This window comes from Anguilla rostrata, chromosome 15 (genome assembly GCF_018555375.3).
Source record: "Anguilla rostrata isolate EN2019 chromosome 15, ASM1855537v3, whole genome shotgun sequence".
Lineage (NCBI taxonomy): Eukaryota > Metazoa > Chordata > Actinopteri > Anguilliformes > Anguillidae > Anguilla > Anguilla rostrata.
This window is the reverse complement of record NC_057947.1, coordinates 29,145,078-29,169,766: the sequence shown is the minus strand read 5'-3', so window position 1 is coordinate 29,169,766 and position 24,689 is coordinate 29,145,078. Positions and strand designations below refer to the sequence as shown.

The 24,689-nt window shown below is 44.9% G+C and overlaps 1 long non-coding RNA gene across 4 annotated transcripts in view; it reads left to right on the top strand.

Annotated features, from left to right (window-relative positions):
- LOC135240640 (uncharacterized) overlaps positions 1-24,689 on the top strand; it is a 107,547-nt gene that overhangs the window by 61,134 nt on the left and 21,724 nt on the right. The window contains exon 3 of one of the 4 annotated variants that reach the window (XR_010325738.1): positions 6,885-7,318. The exons of 1 other annotated variant lie outside the window; for it this stretch is intronic. This is a non-coding gene — a long non-coding RNA (uncharacterized LOC135240640). Of the gene's footprint in view, positions 1-2,784; positions 3,805-6,884; positions 7,319-24,689 lie in introns of those variants that run through there. 2 more of the 4 variants (XR_010325736.1, XR_010325735.1) reach the window with 2 other exon arrangements.

The window sequence follows — 24,689 nt, the reverse complement described above, 5'->3', positions numbered from 1 at the left end:
AAGATGCTCTTGTATCGTGGGAGCGCTGGAGGACGTTTCTGTTCCTGAAGGTGTTCCTGCAGGCTTGATTATTTTATCAATTTAAAAGTTTTTTCTCAACATGATATCATCAAATCTGTCAAAGGTGGTGCACTTCAGTTGCAGCACCCTTCAGCGCTTGAGGGTTTCGCTGGGGTCTGATCGCACACGCGTTTAGCTCTCCGCCCGTTCTCCGCAGAAACAGTTTTCGCTCAGCGCGATGGAGGAACGAGGGGAGCATGACTGCTTTGCATACATCTGGCGCTGAGTAATGGACGGAGCGTCTGACAGACGCACGATGTGTCACCCTTTGCACGCGCGCGTTGCCGATGACAACGGCAGCTGATACCGCGAGCGTTCCTCGGGCCGCCTGCTTCTGCCAAGCCCTCGGCCTAATTAACGACAAGCTGCCTCTCTGAGGGAAAAAAAACATAAGTGCCGTTTCGGTTTCAGAGCTGAAGTAGCGGCGACGTCTCTCTTGTCCTGCTTCGTGGGGGACCGCACGCTTTGTTTCGCGAGCCCTGACGAGATCCAGGGATCCGTTGGCTACCAGAAGCCTCAAAGCCAGGCACAGTGTGACTGTGCAGGGAAACCGAGAGGAAATGCTGCTCACGTTGATTCTAGCTCCCTGCTCACTCTCTATGGTGCAGAGTAGCATTTTGAACAGGAGTCACTCAGGCCCTGAAGCTCTTCTGATAGAGGAGAGCTTGTGCCGTCGCTGCTGCTGTTGTTGTTGTTGTGTACAGGTTGAACTGCGCGTGACCCTTTGTTGTTTAGTTGGTTTTTTTTTTTTCCACGTTTTATTTTCGTGCACGTGAGTTTGCGGTGTGAGCGGCAGGCAGTCGCACACGAGGGCTGGGGGAGAGAGAGGGGGCGGAGGGGGTGGGTGGAGGGGGCGAGCGAGTCTGTGGGCGGCAGCAGCAGGAAGGCCTGGTGGATTTGGGGCCGGGAGGGGGAGGGGGAGGAGGGAGGGGGGTGCGACTGAGCGAGCGTTCTGCCGTGTGGGTGGAATCTGGCATTCGCACGAGGCCTGCTTTATCGTCTCCTGGTTGGAACAGAAACTGCAGAGATAGCTGGAGAGGAGGCGGCCCACTGATATGGCCTGAGTGAGTCGCAGTGTGCAGCTCCAGAAGCCCTGTTGCTGAGTGCAGTTACTGTGGGTCTTTAGAAGTCGCCCTGCAGCCGTCTTTCAATGCAGCGCAGTCGATTTACATAACGCGCGATTTCAGGGTTATTGTATCGCCTTAATTAATATTCTCATAAATGTGCTGGCTGCTTCTTTTTTGTACTGTCATCATCCCTGTTTTCCATTCCGTTTGTTCCATTGCACTCCATTTGGAACTTTCTTTCTTGATTTCTTTCTTATCTTTTATTATGATATCTCTCATCGTTTCGTAGTTTTCATCTGCAGTCTGCAGTCAGTTTTATTTTATTTTTTTTTAGCTCTCTGCAGTCAGTTGCATTTGCTCTAGCTGCTGTGCCTCACTCAACATTGACCTATTCAGTGAAAACGCCCATATAGAAAAATACACTGAGCCATAATACCAGCAAAACTAATACCTGGAAAAAAAAAAAAAAGAAACATTGGTTCGCCTCGATGTTGCAGTCATATCTGCGCTCCTCGGCCTGTCTCCTGAACTGTGAAACAATCAGGAGCTAGGCAGGATTCTGCTGAATATAATGGGCCGCTGTGGCAGAGCTTGCTTTTGTATTCCTCCCTACCGATTACAGGTGAAAACATGTTAGTTCAGGGACACCGGAGCGAAATGGAAAGCAGCAGGCGCGGAGAAGAGGAGGCTTTAACTCTTTACGGGCGGCGTCTGACGGAGGCGATGCGTCGTTCTCGCGTGCGGGGGCCTGTGCTGTCGCGTGCGCTGCCTTCTCGTGAAATGAGACGTGAAATCGTTGGGGGCCGATCTCCTTGCTTGTAGCGGACATGAACGAAACCTTCATTTTGGAAACAATGTGAACATGCTTTTTGGCATTTTTATTCGAATAGTGTCTGACCTTACAAGCTGCTCAGCATTTGTAATTGGATGAGCGTCCTTGCATCTGTGTGGAATGAAAGTGGAAGAGAAAAAAAAGAAGCCATTTCTTACCCTTTTAGGTGAATGCTTTTCATTCACTGACTTTGATTGGTTAGGAATACCCATTTTCAATACTATCATTCTTGAAACCATGGTAACAACAAGGCAGCTGCAAAGTGGTGAGAATGTCGAGAAATGTAGTGTCAGAATTTACTGTCTGAAACCGATCAGGTTCTGTGGCTGCGGCAAACTGAGTCTGTCAAGGAAAAATAAGTTCCAAGATTTATGATGAATAATGTTCCGTCTTGGAACACGGAAGTTGATGAACCGATGTCGGCGAGGAGAGACCGTAACTCGATTCCCCTCGGTCCAGAGAGACTGTGCACACCCCTTTATTGCTATCATTGAGTTTTGCAAAACCTTGCCTGGTGTGCAGCTTGGCGTGTTTCCTGAATAATAGCAGAGTTTTTTTCAGCAGTTTCCTGCCACTTGGCAGAACTGTTTTCACTAATTCACCCGACTACATTGGTGGCTTTTGTCTCTTGCCTCTGTATCCTTATCAAAGACTCCTCGGAGTTAGCTCTATAACTGCCTGAGGGCGGCCTGTCCTGGGTTTTCTAGAGGCCACAGCCAACAATTGGTGTCCTCTCAAGGTTCCGATTCCAGTTCCTCCCGCCCTAATCTCCCCCTCTTACTCTCTGTTCCCCTTCCTGTCTTCCCCATCTACCCTTCTGAACAGCCTCCCGTGCCCCCCAACCTGCCCCACCCCCCACCCCCCCCTTCGGCATCACCTCCAGGGCTCACCTGAGCCTGTCGCTAACGCTACTCTGCTGCAGCCGCCATCGCTGGGGGGGCCATCCCGTTCTCCCGCCATTGAACTGGCCTCTGATCCCTGCAGCTCTCTGCCTTGGGGTGCTCAGGCTCCTCCGGGGGGGGGGGGGAGGGGGGAGAGACGGACGTCATCCACCTGCTCTGGGCTGCCGCGGTGCGTTCTGTTCAGCCTATTCAGCGCACTGCGGCGATGACGTACGTCTGTTTTTAGTCAGAAAAATCAGGACCGGCCGCATAAACTCATTCTGAGAAGTCTGAGAATTGGGTACTAGACCAGTGCACTGGCAAAAACACTCAAGGGTCACTATTGTGGGGTGGAGATGAGGAGGGGGAGGGGGGTGCTTGAGTTCCACTGTTCACTGGCCCTGCCCTTTTACCAGAAATGTTCCGCAGTACCGCAGCATTCGCCACACTTCAAAGAGCTGTGGGAAGACAGAACATTCTGTACGTAGTCAGCGTGTCACCCACACGCAACCAGGAAACCACAGCCGAGGACAGACGCAGACGCTCGACGGAGGGGTTGGCATAACGATGGCGTGCGTCGGGACGGTTCTTGTTTTTTGGTGACCTCAGCTTACCATGCTTACAGGACAATTGAGATTTATTAATAAACGGAACACTGATATGCTTATCAGGCCATTGAAAATATGCACTGTATGTGGAAATATGCACTGTGTGTGGATAACAATGTGGATAAATTAAAGTTTAACGTTTGTTATTGTACTCCTATCGGCAGCTTATTCGCATCCTTGTTCTGTAATGATGTAAGGAGCTATGTGTGAATATAGACAGTAGGGTGATTTGCTGATAACTATTGTCATTTTACCTAGAAATCTTAGAAAGTCAATAGGACTGTGACTCGTATTACATTTAAAACACTGTTAGTTTTGTTTACTTTGTCTTGGAAAGTCCATAAAAATTACAAAAAAAGAACCCAAAATATTTATTTTCTCTTCTGATTTGAGTTCCCTTCTCCCACAATAAAAGGCACGAGGGCTGGCAGAGACTCACCTAGTGGTAGCTTTGCTGAAGGACAGCAGCTGTGAAGTCCACCACACTCACTCCAAGAATTTAATCCTTTGAACAGTAAGGTTTTTTTTTTTTTTTTTGGAATGTTTTTTTTAGAATTCTAAGTCAGTGTTCTAGAACTCCATTGCTTTCAATTGCCAGGAGTGGTAGTTGCGTCAGCATTAGAATTTTCAGGTAAGAACATTCTCGTCGCGTATTTGTGACCTCACACCTTCGAGGGTTAGTACTTCATTATGATTGGCCAGAATTGTGCGTCCTAATGGCAAATTATTATTCACTCGACATGTCCCACATGAATTACACTTGCAGCCAGAAAAGAGAGCGGCAAAAAGTGATAATGTTGCATTTTGGAGAGCTGGGGCCAATTCAGGTTGCCAAGCAACAGTACTACTCCAGAAAATCCCCACAGAGGGAAAGCAAGAAAAAGAATAAAAAATTATATGTATGTATGTATTTATGTAGGCGTACATATAAGTGCATACATATAAGTATGGATTGATTCCAATGGAGGGGGGGAATTCACTCTGTGGAAGAATCCCGCGAGGAATATCCCTCTTGTAAGTTGACTTAAAACCGCATATCCACCTGAATCCATCTCTGTTGTCTATTTTGAAATGAGAAGAACTGAACGCAAGTTCAACTGCACATACAGGGAGCTCCATAATTTTTGAGGCAAAGACATGTATAAACTATATTTTACACTGAAACTGACATTGAGACCTACAGATCAGGAAAGTAGTCTCTACGTGTGACTGGTGACAAACTGCATGAGGTTTAACCCGCCTGGGTATAAGTGTCTGCACTTTTGCCTGGCTAGATACAATCTGTTAGTCACCAAAAGACTGTTTACGATTAGCCTACGTGAATTCCCTAACATACACACGCAATACAGCATCCGAAAAATACTTCCGGTAAAAAATTTGCAAACTTGCAAATAACGAAATGACTTTTATTTCACAGTATCTCCCAAAATATTTATCAAAATCTCTTGGCGTTTGTTGGAGCCAAAGAGAGGCTAATTCTAAGTGTTTAACCCGAAATACTTCCCCAAAGCTCCGATGCAACTACCTAAAACATCTTCGTTGCATTTCGCCCTGCTCTCCTCTAGCATAAACCTACTAAAAGTTACTGGTGTGGAACCAAGGCACATACAGGTGACCTGCGTATCAAACAGCCAATGGGAATGAGGTGACACAATGACATACTTACAGAAATAAACAAATATGGAAATGAATAAATGCAGAAATGCCAATTTATATCAGATTTTATCTTTAAATTTATTTCTGTGTGCATTCATTTATTTTCACAGTTGTCTTGTATTTATTTATTTATTTTTAATTTTAGCATCTTTGGCATAATAATAAAGGTGGAGTCTCCTAACTGTTAAAAATACAAATATATTCATTTACATATTACATATATGTGTGTGAAATCACAGATGAGTATGATCAAACATCTATAAACAATGCTTACTTCCTGATGCACCAATACCACATCAATGGATTCTTTGCAGTCCTTTGAATGTAACCAATAATAAAATCTTTCAAGGAATTTCAGTTGTTTCACTGACTCCTATGACGTGTCCCTTTAATTTCAGATTGGACAATATAAAATAACATAATGAAAAAAATCTATCCTTAAGTTCAGTGCACAAAGCCAGAAGATGGAACACCACGGGTTTCTTCAAATCCTTGTTATTTGTCTCCGGCTTGTTATTTGACTTTTCTCCAGTTTTAAATTTCCCTGGCCATCGCGCACTGCCACAGTTGTCCGTTTTCCAAGCTCTGGTTAAACACCAGACTCACGAGCAGACTCGTTTTTGAAACTCCAGAGAGGAGAGAGAACTGTGAGGGGGGGGGAAAAATCCAATTTGCCATGTTTGCATTTGTGTTTGACTGACAGGTACAGTAAAGCAATAACACAGGTAAATGGCTGCAGAGTTAGGCTGGAGATGTGAAGGCTCAGCACCTGTGTGTGCAGTACTGGAGTTTTATCTCCTCAGCTGAGCTCATCGCAGATCCCTGTATTATTTATTTTTAGAGCCTTCGCTAATATTACACCCGCACATATCATGTCCTGTCCCTCTTCAATCTGTAGAGAAGGAACGTAAATACAGTTTAATATTACTTGCTTGGTTGCATGTAGTAACTCTTGTTCATGCCAGTTTCCGTTTATCAGTTTAAACTGAAAGGGATGGGAACAAAATGAAACCCTTTTGCTATGTTGGCAAAAAAGGTATTTTACAATTTGTAGGAAATTGTATGTCATTTCAGTCATATTCCACTTAATCCAAAAAGCCAGTGTTATCTGAATTTTTTATTTGCAAACAAAATGTGTATCATAACAAGGCTATTCAAGGATGGTTTCAGTAATGTGACCATTCACTTATTAGAGAAACTTTCGTGGTCAAAACCATCATTCAGTATTTCCACGTGTATTCAAGCATTTAATGATAACTCTCATTATACGTAATATTGTTTCATTTGTTTCACCAGGGACACACACACACACACACACACAAGCATGTACACACACTCAGGCACGCACACGCGTACACTCACGCACAGACACCGGCATCCAGACACATGCATGCACACACACGCACACACACACACACACACACACACACGTACACGCACACGCATACACACACACACACAAACATGCACACACACACAAACACGCACACACACGCACACACACACAGACCGCAGGAGTGGCGGATTGAAACACTCTCCCAGGCTGGAGTGTATTCCATTGCCGCTCCACTGAGAGGGTGAGTGAGTGAGTGAGTGAGTTAGTGAGTGGAGCACTGGCTTGCGTGCTCATTGGCTGAGCCCTTATCCAGTCTGTTATGTAACCGCCTGCAAGTGCTAGTCTCCTACTCCTACTGTCGTTTCATGCAGGAGTCACGACTCATACGTGTAGGTTTTCAGTCATATTTATTATTACCATTACTGATTTCTCCCTATTCCCCAGTGCTGTCCTTGCCCGAAGTCCACAGAAACGAAATAGCCCCGCTTTGACGAGGAGCACATCCAAAGGTGTATGAGGAGCGTTGTTTGAGAAGAACAGGTGCCCACCCAATCCCCCCTACTCGTCCCACTTCGTGTTCCCCTAAAATACATGGTTATAGCACCCCCACACTGTAAGCAAATTTGTAAAATGGTACACGAAGGCTCCACCAACATCCCCACACTGTGAGCACATTTGTAAAATGGTACACGAAGGCTCCACCAACATCCCCACACTGTGAGCACATTTGTAAAATGGTACATGAAGACTCCACCAACCTGAGAACGTGTAATGAGCTTGCAGTGTGTAAAGCGGCAGCGAAAAATCAGGAATACCGCTGAGATGCTCAGATGAAATCGGATAAAATTCATGAATAAATATGAAGACAATATCTACGCCTCCGCATTGCCCTTTTGTTCTCTCCATCTGCCCAAAGAGAGGACCGACAACCCTGATTACTGGAGCGCTGTTTGCTTGCTGTTTTGTGTGTGTGCGTGTGTGTGTGTGTGCATGTGCTTGTGTGCGTGTGCGTGCGTGTGTAAGTATACGCTTGTATGTACTATGTGTGTAAGTGCATGTTTGCCCGCATGTGTGTGTGTTCATTGTAAACGCTGATTACTGTCATTTTCAAACGGTCCCCATAAGGCAGTCCCCACAAAGACAGTGATTTCTCTAATGACAGTTCTTTACCGGTGTCCCACCATAAACCCCAGCGGCAGTACCAAACACATTTTGCTGTATGTGCAAAATAAAGGACCTTTATGCTGACCCATGGAGCTGTGTAAGTGATATAACTACAACTAACAGAAATTAAATGCGACACCCTCTGCAACCTGCGATTAAGACACTTTGCATAGTTCAACATAAAAGGGATAGCAGGAAAAAGAATGTATGTATAAATTAATTAGACCTCTCCCAGTCACCTACTTGGATTTTTTTGAAACAGTCATTGTCTTTATCATATTCAAAGAGCAAAAATATTTAACATAGCTGTTGGGGAAAAAAAACTAGTTGTCCTTCATATTGTGAAAAATGCAAAATAATTAAAATTCCTTAGATACTGCAAAGATTTATTTGTGTCAGGATATCGGGTGAGGAAAGCGCGAAAGAGCACAGTGGCCTACATCAGAAAGCCAGTAAGCACTATGAGCAGTGCGCCTCTACAAACACAAGGCAGCTGTCCGTCCAAGGCAGAACTTTAATGCCAGATCTCCCCATCTGTCCTTTCAAGACATGTCCCAAAAATGAAGTAATCAAAAATTCATGCTTGTAATGTGCTTTGTTTCAACCCAATTTTAAGGTTACGTGCAATGTATCAATTGCTAGGTAGGATATCCCATAAATCTTTGCATCAACCACAGAAATGTCAAATTGCTTGAACAGTGGCTGGTGCTATGGTGATTGGGCAGTGACAGCAGAGGTAATGGTGGTTTAGTTTACGGGTGTAATGGATCAACTCTTTGATATGGTTATGTGCGAAATATGTGTGAGTGTGTACTGAAGTATTGAATGTGTGATACATTTGTGCAATAATGGATATTTTATGGCTTTCCATAAGGTAGTTCGTAAACTAATTGGTTCAGAATTACAATGCTGTTCCATAGCTATAGCTAACATAGCCAAGGAACTGTGACAGAATGAAAACAGAATTTTCCCAAAACTATGTTTCCACTTTTTATTATCTTTGTGCAGTATCTCTCAGACCGTACGTCCTCAACTGTCGCTTTTTCAAATTCTGATTTTTTTTTTAAGGTGAGTTATGCAAACGCTCTTTGAAGTAATTCTGGCTTCAAAGCACGCCCAGAGTGCATTTCCTTTCTCAGTGATAGAACTCTTCAGGGGCCTTTCCCTGAGACAGAAGCAGACAGTAGACCTGCAGGTGCATGGTGCTAAGAGCTACCTGAAACAGAAGCAGACAGTAGACCTGCAGTTGCCTAGTGCTAAGAGCTACCTGAGACGGAAGCAGACAGTAGACCTGCAGGTGCATGGTGCTAAGAGCTACCTGAGACAGAAGCAGACAGTAGACCTGCAGTTGCCTGGTGCTAAGAGCTACCTGAGACAGAAGCAGACAGTAGACCTGCAGTTGCCTGGTGCTAAGAGCTACCTGAGACGGAAGCAGACAGTAGACCTGCAGGTGCATGGTGCTAAGAGCTACCTGAGACAGAAGCAGACAGTAGACCTGCAGGTGCCTGGTGCTAAGAGCTACCTGAGACAGAAGCAGACAGTAGACCTGCAGGTGCATGGTGCTAAGAGCTACCTGAGACAGAAGCAGACAGTAGACCTGCAGGTGCATGGTGCTAAGAGCTACCTGAGACGGAAGCAGACAGTAGACCTGCAGGTGCCTGGTGCTAAGAGCTACCTGAGACGGAAGCAGACAGTAGACCTGCAGGTGCCTGGTGCTAAGAGCTACCTGAGACAGAAGCAGACAGTAGACCTGCAGGTGCATGGTGCTAAGAGCTACCTGAGACTAGCAGCAGACAGTAGACCTGCAGGTGCCTAGTGCTAATGAGCTACCTGAGACGGAAGCAGACAGTAGACCTCAGGTGCTTTAGTGATAGAACTACCTGAGACGAAGCAGACAGTAGACCTGCAGGTGCCTAGTGCTAAGAGCTACCTGAGACGGAAGCAGACAGTAGACCTGCAGGTGCTTAGTGCTAAGAGCTACCTGAGACGGAAGCAGACAGTAGACCTGCAGGTGCATGGTGCTAAGAGCTACCTGAGACGGAAGCAGACAGTAGACCTGCAGGTGCTTAGTGCTAAGAGCTACCTGAGACAGAAGCAGACAGTAGACCTGCAGGTGCTTAGTGCTAAGAGCTACCTGAGACGGAAGCAGACAGTAGACCTGCAGTTGCCTGGTGCTAAGAGCTACCTGAGACGGAGGCAGACAGTAGACCTGCAGTTGCCTGGTGCTAAGAGCTACCTGAGACAGAAGCAGACAGTAGACCTGCAGGTGCATGGTGCTAAGAGCTACCTGAGACAGAAGCAGACAGTAGACCTGCAGGTGCTTAGTGCTAAGAGCTACCTGAGACGGAAGCAGACAGTAGACCTGCAGGTGCATGGTGCTAAGAGCTACCTGAGACAGAAGCAGACAGTAGACCTGCAGGTGCATGGTGCTAAGAGCTACCTGAGACAGAAGCAGACAGTAGACCTGCAGGTGCATGGTGCTAAGAGCTACCTGAGACAGAAGCAGACAGTAGACCTGCAGGTGCATGGTGCTAAGAGCTACCTGAGACGGAAGCAGACAGTAGACCTGCAGGTGCTTAGTGCTAAGAGCTACCTGAGACAGAAGCAGACAGTAGACCTGCAGGTGCCTGGTGCTAAGACCTACCTGAGACAGAAGCAGACAGTAGACCTGCAGGTGCATGGTGCTAAGACCTACCTGAGACAGAAGCAGACAGTAGACCTGCAGGTGCATGGTGCTAAGAGCTACCTGAGACAGAAGCAGACAGTAGACCTGCAGGTGCCTGGTGCTAAGAGCTACTTGAGACAGAAGCAGACAGTAGACCTGCAGGTGCAGAGCTACCGGCTCCTATGCTCGTCAGTGACAGAAAGCACTGAGAGGACCGTAAAACCAACGGTTGACTAAAGCTGTGTTTAATGTTTAAAAAATGGGCCGTTCACGTAAAAAGGGGAAGTCTTTTACGATTTTACGAGCCGTGACCAGCAAGGAGACTGAGATGTTGAGATCTTTGTGGGGAAAGCACCTTTACTGACAGGTGTGTGTTCTGGACTGTTCTGCAAATCCCACAAATGAATGTGTACAATATAACAGCCGGTGTCCATGGCTGTCTAGTTGCCTACTGTGTATTGTTGGAAATGAATGGCTACATTGCCAGAAATGTGTGTGTATTGTCTGTGTACGTGTGTGTGTGTGTGTTTAATGCTCATATCATAAAATAAATAATTTACCTACAATACCATACTGACTTTGCCAAAAGAGTTTATCTCAGACCATTGTTATTGAATGGCTCTGTGTTTTCTGTTTATGGTATTTATGATGCAATAATTATCTTCACCTGACTTGGAGCTTTTGGCTGCTTGAAAAAATTGACGTTAGATTTGGAAATATATAGCAGTATATTCAGAAAGTGTCTGAACACGTTTTTTTTTAATTAAGTAAAAGCAATTTAATTTTTTATTCTTTTGTACCAATTACATTTTGAGATATAATGGGATTGGCAGATTGTTGTTATTCTTTTAATACTGCATATTTATATTAACTGCAGGGCATAATCTATAATGTAATGTAAATAGTGAATTAAATCAATTAAAATGTATGCTGGAGATCATGATCTGCAGTGAGTCAGCTCTGCTTTGTATTCACCGGAGAGGGAAAAAATAGCAGTTCATTTGAGAGGTTATATAAAATAACTTTCAAAAATATTCAGCACACATTTCCAAAATATTCCATTTTATTTACAGAGGCTGGACCATCCCACCAATGTTGTGGATTTATTGTAAAGTATCACTTTTTAACTACCTGCAAATAATGACGTGTGAGATGTTGTGGTCCTTGCAAGCAAACTATCAAACCTATCATGAGGCTGTTTGCCTCTGTAACTGAGTGACTAAAGACTAATCTCACACCAGCAGGATAATTTGCCATTTGAAGGTAGAAGCAGAGTCAGAAAATTGTCTTTCGAGCTCTGAGCCCACAAAGTGCTTGAGTGGGTCACTCCGGGAGGGATGCAATCCAGCAAGGTGTTCAGATGGATTACTGTACGATGGGTGAAGCAGAGCAGCAGTAGGAAGGTGGCATCAGTTTAAGTTAAATATTTGTGGTCGAAGGTGGTGCCATTTCACAGCGTGCTGAAGGCCCGGCCCACAGTACCAGGGCTAAGATGCACTCAAGTGCATGTCCTCCATGTTGAGAAGGATCGGGTAGTGACTCTGGATTTTTCTGAACTTGCTCTCCCTATCGTACACTGGTCAGGTTTTTTGGCAATACGAAACGAGGAATGAACTGGAAATTCTCAAGTGCTCCTGCTGCTAAACCACAGAGGGCTTCAAACTGAATCTGCTGCAAGAGCATTCATGTGAAGGATGTCATCACATTTCTATGTTTGGTGGAGCCAATGCATGCCCCTCTCATGAATCACTCCTAGAGAGGATGTTATTGCCCATGTGAGTCCCTTTCTGATTGAAATTTGAAGTTAACTCAGCTACTCCTCCCTTTGTGGTGAGAAGAAAAAGTAAGAGTAAGTTTGGTAGGTGTCAGTAGGGAAACTGCTACATGCCGAGCCCAGACAAGACTTGAGCTGCCATTGAATCAATATGCGATTTCAATTGATCGACATAATCAAACGTGAATTATTTCGGTGTCTGATATGCATTTGATGTATTGAGAATCAGAGCGGTTGTGTGGCTATTGATTTTAAATTAACGTCCTCTGTCTGTGTCTGTTCAGAGTACCTTTTCATGAATCCATCCTTTTCTTACATTGAATTAGGATCCTGAAAGGGAGGTGGGGGGGGGGGGAGGGATGAGAAACTACAGAATCCTTGCATAATTCTAACCTACCCAAGCCTCTATTTTCTACCCCTGTTACATAACCAAATTGTTGCATTCAATCGTGCGTTGTGAGGTGGCTTCTGTGCAGTTCCGTAATGCCTGCAATTAAACCAAACCCGACCGTGAAAGTGGCAGATTCGACACTGGTGCCTCCATCACAGCAGAGCACGCCCAGCAAACTGTGAAGGGAGGGGGCAGAGCGGCCTTTTCAGCGAAGGGGGGGGGGCGGGAGGGAGGGAGGGAGCGGGGGCGCGTGGGCGGGAGCTGCGCTCGGTGAGCAGGCTGCGGGGGTCAGAGGTATCCCCTCGAGTTTGAACACTGAGGGGGTGTTCAGGAGGAGGGCCCCTGTGTGGGCCTGAGTGCTCCCAGCCAGGCGAGAGCTCCAGTGCAGGAGGTGAGCACGATCTGTCCGGCTGAGAACCGGAGAACGAGAGGGACAGAGAGAGAGAGGGAGCGGGGACTGGGGGGAAGGGGAGAGAGAGGAAGAGAGAGAGGGAGCGATGGAGAGAGGGTGGGAGAGTTGAAGAGAGAGGGAGCGATGGAGAGAGGGTGGGAGAGTTGGAGAGGGAGAGAGAGAGAGGGAGGGCAAGAGGGAGGCCGAGAAGGAGATGGAAGGAGAGAGGGAGGGAAGGAAAGAGAGGGAGGAAGAGCAGGAGTGAGATTGAGAGGGAAGGTGAGGAGAAGGAAGGAAACAGAGAGTGGGATGAGAGAGAGAGGGGGAAGAAGGGAGAAGTAGAGGCAGGGATGGTGAGAAGGAGGCTGAGAAAGAGATGGAAGGAGAGAGGGAGGAAGAGAGAGAGGGATGAGAGAGAGATTGAGAGGGAGGAAGAGGGAGGGAGGGTGAGCGAGGGAAAGAATGAAAGAAAGACTCCTCAGCCGGCTTTTTGACTTCTCAGTCAGTAAAATCAATTTTCTTCTGCAGCTCCCAGTCAGTCTCCTCCCAATAATCTGTGAGATCTTAGTGAGGCACCAACCGTCACTGTTCAGTTTCACTGGACATTTTGCTGACAAAATGGGCTTCATTTTGTTTATATAATTCTTCTTATGTTTGATTCCTGCAGTTTTGTGTAAAGAAGTTGTCTGATCATAGCTAAAAAAAACCCTATTCCAACATGTCCTTTAGACACAAGAAAATGAAATAAAAACATAATTGTGGAATTGCATCATGCATTTTATTATTGTACCTATCAATATCAAAATACTGTGAATATATTATATGTTAAGCTGCACAGAATATGTGCGAATGTGGAGTGCTTTCTTCAGTTTGGGATTTTTTTATAGGGCTTCCATTGTCATGGTATCCCACAGAAAAATCAAAGCCTTTTCATGATGTGCGTCATTTAGCCACATCACTTAGTCACCTTAAAGTATAAAGAGGCTACATCCATATTGGATGCTTTCTGAGGAGACCTGACTGAGCAGTGACCATGATTAAAAACCCATTTATGTGTGACATCACAAATATGTAACTAGAGTGTTCTTGACTGAACATTCCTATGCTGATGCAACAATCACTTCTGGCGATTGGAAGCAATGGAGTTCTAGAACACTGAAAAAAGAAAAAAACCTCCCAGAAAAACGGGTTCTTCATAAGGTTAAGATTTCCTTTTGAAAAGTGTGATATGCTTGTGAATTTCATATTGTCTTTAGGATTAAATGGATATGGAAGCAAAGTGCTACACCCCCTATGCTAAGGATAGTACAATTTTAGGATACTTTTTCCAATGAAGGTTACCTTCCTAACACATTCCCAAGGTCATGCATATTATTTGAAGGAGATTATTTCCCGTATCAGATGGCTGACACATTTATTTTTAATGTTTATCAATGTATTTTGACATGCATGAAACCGCCAAGCATTCACCAATGACTTAGATTGCATTAGCAACTATGTAAAACTTTCAATAAACACTTGTAATTAACTTTGACTAACAGTTAAATGTATGTGTTATTTTTCTTCACAAACGCTTGGGCCTCTGTATTTTGGCAATGGCTAAACTTGTCTGTGTGTTGAGAATAAAATAACACTTGCCTTGGACTGCTAGTCGGATTTAAGGGAAAATGTTGATTGAAATCCTGGCCTACTCTACTGAAGTAGCATATTTATAACTGTTTAAGGCATTTAAGATTTAGAATTTGCTTTTGAAGATATGTTTAAAAAAATCAATTGTTTATATAATTAAATCTATATTTATATATTTATTAAAATCTTAAACGAAAGCATCCTTTTTATCCTAAAACAACAAGGAGTATGTGATTTTTTTTTTGTCTGAATTACCTGAACTGAAAAATTTAAAAGAATAGAATTTTGATCAAGCATATTCTTTTCTTATGGTATTGAAGCACTTTTACTGCAAGTGTGGCTGTAATTTTTATCTTTGTTACTGCCCTTATTTTTTATGTAGCTTGGTAATAGCATAGGAGAACCATTATCAATATTGAATCACTTACCATTTTTATATATTGTGCGTTACCTTTGTCAAGTGAATGTTTTATTGTGTGGAGTAAGGATGCTGCAGTCTGATCTGACATTGGTATAGGGATGGTTTTGGCCTTTTGATACAACCAGACAGTCATTTTCACAGTCTAAAATCCAAATGCATCAGAGCACTGGTTATACCTAATGTGTCATCAGAGAAGGTTAATTTAGTCCATTAATTGTCTTGCAAAACAAGAGTCTGTCAGTCAAAACAACCAACCAAGCAGCAGTTTTTCAATTTGATTTACAAAAATTACATCTCATATTTGTGCATTGGCAACTATCATTTTTCCAGGACTTGCATGACAGCACCAACTATATGCATCAGTTATATGTACTTTCCAACTTCTTATTTGCATATTCTTTATGACATCACTCTCTGATGTGTCATTCACACTGGCCGATTCATTTCTCTCCTGTGTTTGTCTGTGGAGTTTTCGTTGCTGGTTTGTCGATAAAGAACAGCTTGTCCGGTGTGTGCAACTTTGCTGCTTTCATGTGTCTCATATTGGTCAGGGCTCTGTGGATATGCCCATCTGTCAATCTGTTCAGTTTGGCCCAGTAATAAGTCTTCAAACTTTGTTTTCAAGCTACTATGTTTTTCGGGGGTCCATCCATGCATAGATTTTTAGCACAGTTCCCCGGTGATGATTCTTGCCAGGGGGGTAGCATGTGACGCTGCACTCCTGAACTGAGGTGTCTTTATCATATTCTTTATCATATTTATATTATGTAGGCAGAGCAGTGTGGGGTTGCAGACTTATCCTATTTAGGATTCACTTTCAGACTTGTCCTGGGGGTGTGTGTGTTGAGGGGGGGGGGGGGTCCTCTGAACTCCACTAAGTGCTGTGAACTACTACCGCACACTACCCTCACCGACCCTGAAACGTCCCCTGAGACTCCAGGATTTTTTTTTTTTTTTTGCCGAGGGCAACGTGGAAAAAAACCTCACATCTTCACCTGCAGTTCCCCTGGAGGACCTGTCCTCTCCAAGCACCGCTGCTCTCTGTCTGTCACATTCCAGGGGGGATAAAGAGCTTTCCCTTTTGGGGGGGGCTGCATAGTGATTTATACCTGTGTTAAAGGGGCACTGCGGTGAAGGTGGGATGCTTGTATCACCTTAAAGGTGAAGGTTCCTTCTTTCTGAGGAACTTGTGGCTGATCTTTATGGAAATCCAGGGAAAGTGTTTGGATGAAGGCGCTGTGTCTTTATTGATCAGAATGGCGAGAGCGCCCTGTGCTTGATGTGTGTTCAGCCTGTTCCACGGTACTTTCTCAAATCCACTTTTTTCAGTTTTTTTTACCAGTCTTTATCAGTCTTTTAACAATCAATCAATACAGTTTTCTTGTTTAAACTCTGATCGCTTCTCACCTCGCGTGCACATTTGTGTCGACGCTTACACGTGCCTTTAGCCCTGCCCTCGGCCCCCTTTTCACGAACACCGACTCTTTCCTGGAGTCTAAACGGGCCTGACAGTTCCTCACGCGTATCAGGAAGCGTCACTCAGGTGAGTCCGAGCGTACCGCCGGGCAGGCCTGGGGGCTCTTTTAGGCCGCGGACGCGTCTGTGACCCCGCCTCTCCTCCACGGCCTGCCCGGCCAATCGAGGCGCGGCGGCCTTTCCGCAGCATCCGGGGGGGGGGGGGGGAGCGATGCGGCGAGGGATCAGTCAAGCACACGGGGGGGGCGGGGGGGCGGGGGGGGGGGGCGGGAACCTGCTTATCTAAAGGTATTACCACCGTGTGACCTGCATACCGCGAATTCCTCGTCCCAGGGGGTACGTGTGGAAGCAGAGCGCGCCTCGGCCCCCCCGAGGTGAATCGCTCGCGGCGGGGTTGCCGTGGCATTTCGCAGCCGTGACTACCTGCTTAACAACAACCCCCCCGGGGATTACCGGACGCGGAAAGAACGGAGAACGGAATGCCTTTCGCGCGGACGCTTCCGCGGGGCGTGGGCGTGTACTTCGCCGGGGGTGCTCGCCGGCGCGAATGCTTTCGGCGCTGGGGCCGCCGTCAGTCACGCGATGTTTTCCGCGCTGGAGAATTCCTCGGTGGTTTTTCAGCTCGCTGCCGTGTCCTCGCGCTGGTTGTTTAAACATTAGAACGTAATAATGCAAGGGAGAACCAAAGGCACATCCTGAGCGAAGTCCTTTTTTTTGTAGAATTATTTTAAAACTGTGGTTTCAAAAAATGGGTTCCCAAAGGCTCCTCTGTGTGTCCATGGGGAGGAGCCGTATATAGTTCAAGGGTTCTTTGTCGGGCAAAATGGTTCAATCTGGGAGCTTTCACTCTTTTTACACCTACCAAAGAGAGTTCCAACGAGGAGCAAAAATGGCTTTCCATATCGAGACAAGCGAAAGAAAGCTTTTTTTCTGAGGGTGTAGAAAGGGGGGTAGGGGAAACCAACGCGTGATTTAAATGATGATCCTTGTCCTGGGTGTTATCATTGATATCGTTTGCTGTAGGAAAAGCAGTTATAGTTTTATTTTCTGTACAGCCCCAGACTCACCACATGAGAGGACAGTTTATTTGCATGTCGGACCACTTCTCATCCACCCTCCATGGGTGAAGATAGAGCGAGGTCACAGCTTTAAGAAAGCGTTTCAATCACATGCAGCAGTTGCTATGAAAACAGCTAAACGGTCAGTTTGCAGTGATGAAGCTGTTCTGTACACTGTCATGCATTTTCTCAACAGGTCTGTTCATTGTCAGTTGTATTGGTCAGTTTTGAAATTGCACGCTCATTTAAAAATTCTATGGAAACATTTTATGTGGATAATTTATACTTCTACATTAATGAATACATTTACATAGTTTTATGTTAGGTTTTTGTAAATCCACATCAATGTACTGCACATTTCTGCTAAAGATTTATGGTGTGAACTCACAGAAAATTAACACAAAATGAAAACACTTCTTCAAGTCAAATTTTTAAAAATTCTTTATTTCTGTATGTCACGTTTATTATTTGAAGTAGGATTTGTGATTAGGATTTTCTGCCCGAGAGGTGCTTGGGTAAATATCCCCCCCTGTTTTCATCCCTCGTTTGGACGTGGCAAAGGGAACGAGAGGATATCGGAAGAAGGATGAGGACCCTAGCAACCGCGGTCGTTGCTAAGGTAACGACAGCCGAGCAGAAGCGGCGGAGTTCCAGCCGTCAGCTGCTCTGCGGAGGAGACTTGAAACGGGCTCAGTCACACTGCGCTGTGTTCCAAACACGCCGGCCTGGCTCCGCGGGGCTCCGCCGCCTCCCGCCGTCTCCCGCCATGCCGCGCGCGACGGGCCCCGCTCTGGAGCAGTTTAACGTTTATAGAGCTTTTCGAAAAGGCGACGTTGAAAAAGGCAAAAAAAGAAAAAAAAAGCAACTACCCTGGCGAGGCGCTGGGTCTTTTGTTGCCGTGTCGGGAGAAAGACATCGCCTCGCTATATTTACTCTTACTTTGTCTCGCTCTTGCTGTTATAATTTCGGTTTTGCGTTTGCGTAGTCGGGCTACTGTTTCGCAGCTACCCATCGCTACCCGAGCTTCGCAGCCAGCCCCAAAGGCACGTGTAAACTGCTTATATTCTGCCTCATAGTATGGATGTGGAAGATTGTGTGCGTGTGTGTATGCGTGTGCATGTGTGCATGTGTGCACATACAGTACGCATTTGTGAGCATGTGCATGTGCGTGTGTGCATGTGCGATTGCATGTGCACGGGTGTTAGTGTGTCACCCTTTAATTGTGCCTGAGTGGGCGATGCACATTCCTTCTGGTATTATTCAGAGCTGCAGTGGGTGGGTTAATTCCTTGTTTGCACTGTACGGGTTTACCTAGGGGGAAATGTTTTATTATACATTGCCTTTGAAACCGGTGACTAATGATGGCTTTTTTCTTTTTCTTTTTTTTTTTTTAAAGCTGTGGTCTGCTCCTTTCCTTCTCAGTGTTTTTCCCTTCTTCTTTATCATCATCATCATCATCATAATCATAATCATCTTCGTATTTAAATGATATTTTCTGGTGAAGGGTTTGAGGAAGTGCTCAGGATTCATGTCAGTCAGTGCCATACACTTTTATTACCTTTGTGCAGAGACCTTGAAGACTGAATAAGGGAAGGCCCAATGCGTTCTACTCTGGATAGCTTCTGTTCTTTACTGGGGGATGCAGGCAGAGAATAAGAGAGAAAACAAGAGACAAAGAGTCAGAGAGAGAGAAAGAGAAAGAAAGAGAGAGAGAAGAGGGAGACAGAGAGAGAGAGAGACTAGGCCTAACCGGTACTTCACCTGCTGCCAGTATCTTGGCCAGTAATGCATCTTTACTAAACAGTACACCATAATATATTAAATGACCCCATTTTACTGCACACAATCGCCAAAATAATGGCGTGGGTTTTCTGTAAATTCTTCCTGGAAACATTCTTCCCCTTCTTAAATCACTGAAAAGTAGGTCAAGCGTTCTTTTTTACAAAGTTTTCCGTCTAATTAACAATACTAACTTTTCAAAGAATAATGCTGGGTTTCTGTTAGATTATGGTAAAAACAATTCTAAAACAATAATTGTCATCTGCCATCCCTTTTCCTTCATACATTCATTAAAATAGGGATTACTCTTTTTTTTTTTTTGGTCAGGTTGTTTAGTCAGCTGTAATTATATTCTATTAAGTAAGCAATGGTAAGCCATTGCCCACTTAAATACATACAGTAAAAATGACCACTCATGGAACAAATTGCAGTGAAAAAAAAATGCAGTAATAAAAATGTTGAAAATGAATCCCTTCATTTGCTCAGTCTTGCATTCAGTTTTGTGAATGAACATGACCCGAGCGATGACTTTCCCGAAAGTATTTGTTCCATTCGCTGAACGGGACGTTCAGTCTCCGGTGACAAAACGAAAGCGTGTGCTGGTGGATGTAGCATTCCGGGGTGAATTCTGCAGATTCCAACATGACACGTCCGGCATAAACGCTTCAGCATGCTTGTGCTTGCTTCTTCCGAGAGGAAAACTAACTTGGATATTATCAAAAAAAATTTTTTTAACCCTTTGGAGTTGGATGTGCCCCTTTACCACTCACTGAAGGGGTGCCCAGTCTTACCTGAGAAGCATGGGGCTGGGTGCAGGTTTTGTTTTGGTTTTGGCTTTATCCCAGTGTAGCGGGTGCAGCTCGGATAGTTCGCTGGTGAAGCACAGTAAGGTGCGATAAAGCAAAGGTCTCATAGCAGGTTACTGTGACAACACAACAAGAAACATTTTCGATATTTGAAAGTATCAGCCTTTAATATGCGCATTTAAAAATGTTTTGAGTACTTTGTTCCTCAGCCAGCGCATAAATCTTGCCTTGTGGGTGATCGCTAAATCTTGATCATTGCTAACCGTTTAATCTTTTAACTTTCAGTTTCATTTTAATAAAGCATGTTAATTAACAAACCAGAAATCTGGTCTGCCACATCTGGTCTACTGAAAGCATTGTAATATAAGTGGATTTTGTTGTGTCGGTTTCTTTAACGTGTCATAACAGTGGATTAATGTTCATTTTTACTATAAATAGACTCCTGTTTTTTTGTATAAATAGAATCTTGGTTATGTAGTCTGTAAACCAGTCCTCTGAGCAGCCAATATACAGCCTGCTCAACAAGCCACCTGTTGTGAAGCCTTTCTTCTAGTATACCTACCTTTCAGGAACTCCTGTCGCAGTTATTTACTACAGTCTGTTGGAAACGCCATAGAAACTCACTGCATTAAAATAACTATCTTTATCAATGATCCTGGTTTTGTTGAGTATGCACATGGGTCTACGTGACGTTATCTACACAGATGGCGTCTATACAATGGAAGCGTCAAAACAACAGAGGTAGCGTGATGGTGCAGAAAGAATTGCCGCTGGTTCTGTTCCAGCAAATTCCTGCTGTTAAAAGATAATTTATCTGACTTCCTGTTGTAAAGATGAAAAGTAAATTGGCTCGGGTTCTCAACGTGACAGAAACACGTATTTGCACACGCATGTACATGCACATGCAGATACACAGTGAGCTTTGTAATGTTTGGGGGGGGGACAAGATATATTTTTTCTTGAGCTGGCTCTGTACTTTCTTTAGATTTGTAATTAAACAATTCCCATGTGGTTAAAGTACACCATATTCTCAGCTTTTATTTGAGGGTATTCACAATTTTTATACATGCAGTTTTTATACATTGAATAGTTCCCTTGGGCAGTTCCTTTTGGCCTCCACACTTTACTCTTGCCATCGCTTTGATACAAGTGAATCTTGGTCCCATCTGTCCACAAGCCTTTTGTTCTGTAGGGTTTTAGGTACTTCTTAGCAAACTGTAACCTGGCCATCCTATTTTTTTTTCTGGCTAGCTGGTGCTTCGCTTCTTGCAGTGTAGTCTCTGTAGTTCTGTTCATAAAGAACTGCTTCTATTCCCAATATTTAATTCAGCAGACAGCTTTCGAGTTGGCTGCCTATTAAAGTTTTAAGCCTGAACTGATACTGACACATTCCAAGATACGGTTTCAAGCCAAGCTTGCGTAGCGTGAAAACCGTACGGTTCACAAACCATGCGTGGTGTTATCGAGGACGGGCCTGGGGGGCAGAATCAGGTCACAGAGAGGCCGCGTGCCGTCGCTCAGCGTACGCATCCGGTGGAGCGGGATCCCGGCTGAAGTCGGGGGCGAAGGTGCGTCGAGTCCGCAGGTACACCCACACAGGTGATCTCAGACTCAGGTAAATGACCGCGGCTCAGGCTTTGATGAGTCCGGGGTCTGACATCATCAAAGGTCGGCACAGGGAGGGAACGTTAGTCGTAAACCAGGGCAGCCAAAAGGTCCTCTCCCTGCGTTCCTTCTCTTCCTTCTCAGGTGGTTTTCTATTTATCAGTCTGGCCTCCTTTAAGGAAAAACCGAGGACCATAACTTGGAACTGTTATGTGGATTTAAATATTTACCAGGACAGGATGTGCTCAGCACTGTTCTCCAGTCTGGGCGTGGTCTCAGTCATTTGTTCCTGAGCCAGGTCCAAGTCATCCGCGTTCCGGTGAAGCTGTCAAATGTAAGCACTTAAGCAGGTGTCCCCGGAGCCTGATCACTCACCTGGCTTTAAAAAAGAGATTCTATTATTATCATTTTCTCACAGTAGCCAACAACAATATGGTGAATGACACAATATGGGATAGACTCGATTAAGTAAAATGAACTCTGGTCAATTCCAATTTAATAAAGTGGAGTAAATAAAATCCAAGATGAACAGGCACAGGAAGATGTGCATCAAAACCACAGCTAGTGGATCTGTCACGTTCACGGAAGCTAGTGTATTACCAGTCCTTAAAACAGGCACGTAATCCCATCCCATCAATGGAGCCACATCCATTCATTCATTCATTCAGTCATTCAGTTATGCCATAAAATTTGCATGTGCCCTTTATTAGAGAATCTATGGAAATTCACAGGTTCGGGTAAAGAACATCACACACTAAACCCGTGAAATTGCTTGAATCAGCCTTGCATACCTTTTCATGGTAAGGTGGACAGACAGACTGCACTGCTAAAACTCCCAAAATTAAAACATGTCGCACACGTCTTTGAGAACCCCATTAAAACACGATGCCATGAAAAGAGAGAGCTACTAGCAGGAACACAAAAATTCATTTAAAACCGGCTTCTTTAGTCGTATTTCTGAAATAAAAGTCCCTTTTGTGTCAGAAATCTTAGGCCTTGTTAGGATTTGCTGATTTTTTCTTTGAGGATGAGTGTCAGTCGAGATGAGTTTAGGTGAGCACTTGAGGCTAGTGAGGGGCAGTCTGAGCAGGTAGCTTGAAGGTCAGAGGGCAGTCTGAGGCTTAGCTGAGGAGTCTGCGAAGTCTTAAGTGGGCATCTAGGTCTAAGGGAGGGCAGTCTGCGAGGGTCTTCAGCCGAGGGCAGTCTGCGAGGGTCTTAAGCTGAGGGCAGTCTGTGAGAGTCTTAAGCTGAGGGCAGTCTGTGAGAGTCTTAAGGCGAGGGCAGTCTGCGAGGGTCTTAAGCTGAGGGCAGTCTGTGAGGGTTTAAGCTGAGGCAGTCTGTGAGGGTCTTAAGCTGAGGGCAGTCTGTGAGGGTCTTAAGGTGAGGGCAGTCTGTGAGGGTCTTAAGCTGAGGGCAGTCTGTGAGGGTCTTAAGCTGAGGGCAGTCTGTGAGGGTCTTAAGCTGAGGGCAGTCTGTGAGGGTCTTAAGCTGAGGGCAGTCTGTGAGGGTCTGCTGAGGAGTCTGCGAGGGTCTTGTGAGGCAGTCTGTGAGGTCTTAAGCGAGGCAGTCTGAGTCTAGTGAGGCATGAGTCTTAAGTGAGCAGCTAGTCTTGGATGGAGGTCTAAGCGAGGCAGTCTGATCAGAGGGCAGTCTGGAGAGTCTTAAGGTGAGGCTCTGAGTCTGGGGTATCTAAACGTCAGGAGGCAGTCGCTATCTTAAGCTGAGGCTGCTGTGAGGGCTACAGGGCTTTAAGTGAGGGCAGTCTGGAGGTCTTAAGCTGAGGGCAGTCTGGAGGTCTGGAGGTCTTAAGCTGAGGCAGTCTGTGAGGCAGTCTGTGGAATCTAAGGCTGTGTGGTTAAATCTCATAGAAATCTGGTGCATTGGAACCATGAATACTCAAAAGGCAACCGCCTTGGTCATATCGGCAGGCTCACTTACACCAGGCAAGATCAATAGAGCACCGAAAAGTATTTTAATCCAAAACAAATACGTATTTGACCCAGGCCTGGGGGGTATCTATAACGCGAATGCTTCAGACTGTCAGGCATGGCTGTTAGCTCACAGTGCAGAGAGTTAAAATAAAAAATAAAAAGTTAATTTACTTCCCACTAGAGGCAGGTTAGGATCTATGGCTCTCAGTTTGCCTGAAAGGCACTCCCGTAGGCATGGTTTGGTGAGAAAATAAAATGCAGTTGTTACAATCATTGATAAATCAGGACAATACGAAGGGGCCATTGAAATGGCTTGTGCTTGGTGCTTCGAACTCAACACTTTCCCAAGAGCGCATTTTCGAAGGCATATTGAAATCAACTTGCTGCTCCTTCAGTTAAATTCCTCTAAGTCGCCACTTCACAGCAAGTTGTGTTTGTTATACATTTTGGAGGACCCTGGGGGTATTCTACTTGCAGAGAAAACTGCTTTTTTTAATAATTGTAAGGAAGCTGTCTCAGTCCTGCTTGTGTGCAGAGAAATGTCTGCAGAAATATCTCATACTGTCATGCAGTACTATGTGACACCTGCAGGAGGCAGTAGAGAGACGCACAGATGGTGTGCAGCGGTTGCTGTTTTAACTCTGATTTGTATTAACCGGTATTAGACTCAATCACAGACTCTTAATTATTCATAAGCCATCTCTCTGTCCCTCACACACCCACACATACAGTACACACACACACATACAGCCATCTGCAGAACTGTTTCTTATTATTATCGACAATATAAGTAAATGAGAATATGTACAAAAATCCAGTCGTGATTAACATGCCTATACCGTAATTAACTTCACTGTAAAATCTGCCACAGCATTGATGGGGCCTGTGTGTGTGTGTTTTTTTTTGTTTTTTTTATATAACGAGAATGGCTCTAAAAGATTTTTCTTGACATTATAAACGAATACCGCAGCACACCGCAGTCTCTTCCTTGCCTGGAAACACGAATACCAGTGAATGCGGTATATGCTTGCTTTCTGTGGAGCCTCAATGCCGAAGGTCTTGTGTGCAGAAAGCCATTGTGTCAGGTATAATGGGGGAAGACGGCCAATTGAATTTTTTCAGCCGTTCGCCAGAAACCCCGGCAGAAGAGTTGCTCTCC